Here is a 2411-nt window from a genome sequence, read left to right on the forward strand (position 1 = left end):
TTAGATGCACTTTGGAGTTGAGGCTGTAGTTCAGTGTAGAACACTTGCCTAACATGGCAGTCATCCTGGGGTCAATGCATAGCAAGAAAAAAAGAAAAAAGTATATTCCTTCAAAGATAAGTAAAGAGTTTTGCAACTACAAAGTTTGCAATGAGGTATTTTACTTAAAAAAACATAGTATATGATTTCATTGTAGAAGCATGGGGAGAAAATGAAAGGGGTACCCCCATGGGGACAGGAAAAAGGAGAGAGAGAGAGAGAGAGAGAGAGAGAGAGAGAGAGAGAGAGAGAGAGAGAGAGAGAGAGAGAGGCAAAGTAAGAGTAAGACAATATTTTATATTTTATTGCTTTTTGGTTCTGTTTTTCATCGCCCTTCCTCTATAAATGTCACATGATAAGAGGTAAGAAATAACAATGATAAGCATTTGGGGTCAGAGATTTGAGGACATAATGATTTCACAGTGTACATATATATATCAATGCATAAAGAGCTTGAGATCAGTGGATCAGTGCTATAGCACTTGTCTAGGATTGAAGAAGCTCTGGATTTGAACCCAGAGCTGCCAAAAGACGAAAACACAAAACATTAGATTGTACAGCAGTAATTCACAAAAATTGTATTTGTAAAGTGTAACTTTTAAAGATATTCTTGTTATGTATCTTTGGATGACCTGCCACTAACTATGTAGCACAATCTGGCCTCAAACTCATGGCATTCCTCCTGCTCCTGTGTCAGTCTCCTAAATGTTGGTGTTACAAGGCAAATGTCACTACACCTAATTTGTCACTTGTACTTTATACAGCTGGACAGAAAAAAGTAATGTTGCTATGTCAATGAAGTAAAGCAAAGAATCACACTAGTATAAATAGAATCTAATTAACCACAATCAATTAAAGATCACTCTTGTAAGGTATGGTGGTACATATCAGTAATCATAGTACTCAGGAGACTGAAAGAGAAGACTCTCAAGTTCAAGGCAAGCATGGGCTATAATAGCAAGTTCCAGAAAAGCCTAGGAAATAACAATGAGACCCTATCTCAAAAAATAAAAAAGATAAGACCAGTCTGCAATACTCAAACTCTAAGCAGATGTCCACAACATAAAAAAGAAAATGTAAAAATCAACAACTATTCATCTTTAGGGAATTGTTATTTACTCACAGTTAGTTTTCCAAACACGTAATAATATACCTCTTAAGTTTCAAAGGTGGAGTCTCATTGAATGTGGTGGCAATTTTGAGGGATTTGTGTGGTCCTGTCTTCAGACAGCCAGATCTACAAGTGAGCAACCATGTCTAAGGGACCTTCAGTTGGCATTGATCTTGGCATTGTCTTCGAGCATGGAAAGGTGGAAATATTTGCCAATGACCAGGGTAAATGAACCACACCATGCTATGTTGTTTTTAATGACACAGAATGCTTAATTGGGGGTGCTGCCAAAAATCAAGTTGCAATGAACCCCACCAACACAGTTTTTTATGCCAAATGTCTGATCAGATGTAGGTTTGATGATGCTGTTGTTCATTTTGACATGAAGCACTGGACCTTCATGGTGGTGACCGATGCTGGTAGGCCTAATGTCCAAGTAGAATACACAAGGGAGAAAAAAGTTTCTACCCAAAGAAAATATCCTCTATGGTTATGACTAACATGAGGAAAATTGCAGAAGCCTGCTTTGGGAAGACTGTTAATAATATGAATATATACTATTCTTTAAGCAGCGTGATTGACATTTAATAATCTAGTATGAATATCTTCTGTATAAACAGGTGGCAATAAAAGCCATATACCACAGAAAGTAAATTGTAGACTATGTTGAATTTTCTTAAAACTACTGATTTTCCATTAGCCTATCCAAATTTTTTTTTTTTTTTAGATTTTCAACCCATAAATTTAATTGTATCTTGGAATAGATGGCTAGATTTCTCATATTCCCAGACATAACCAGGGGAATTTGATGTAAGTGTTTACTAGAATTTCCTTGGTGGCCCCTTCTTCCAAATATCTGAAGACTACCTGTCATGGGTTTTTTCAAGAGGTCCTGTTTCAACAGTTCACTCAATTTTTCATGGCATGTGTACAAGAGGCAGAGGAATAGACACTACGAAGAACATTTCACTTAAACTTACGCTCTACCAGAGATAAGTACAGCCTTTCATGTGGCATCCAGAACTAAGAGCATTATTCTAAACTCCAGGCAACAGCTGTCTACTTGCTTTACTAAGAAACCAGAATACTGGGCTAGAGAGACAGCTCAGTCAGTAAAAGTCTTGCCATTCACACATGAGAATTGAAAGTGATCCCTCAAAACCCACATAAAAGGCCAGCCATGACAGTGCATAGCTAAAAGTCTAGTGCTGGCATGGTGGAAGTAGGAAGGTCCCTGCAGTTTGATGATCAGCCAGTTTAG

Source organism: Acomys russatus, chromosome X (genome assembly GCF_903995435.1).
Source record: "Acomys russatus chromosome X, mAcoRus1.1, whole genome shotgun sequence".
NCBI classification, from domain to species: Eukaryota; Metazoa; Chordata; class Mammalia; order Rodentia; family Muridae; genus Acomys; species Acomys russatus.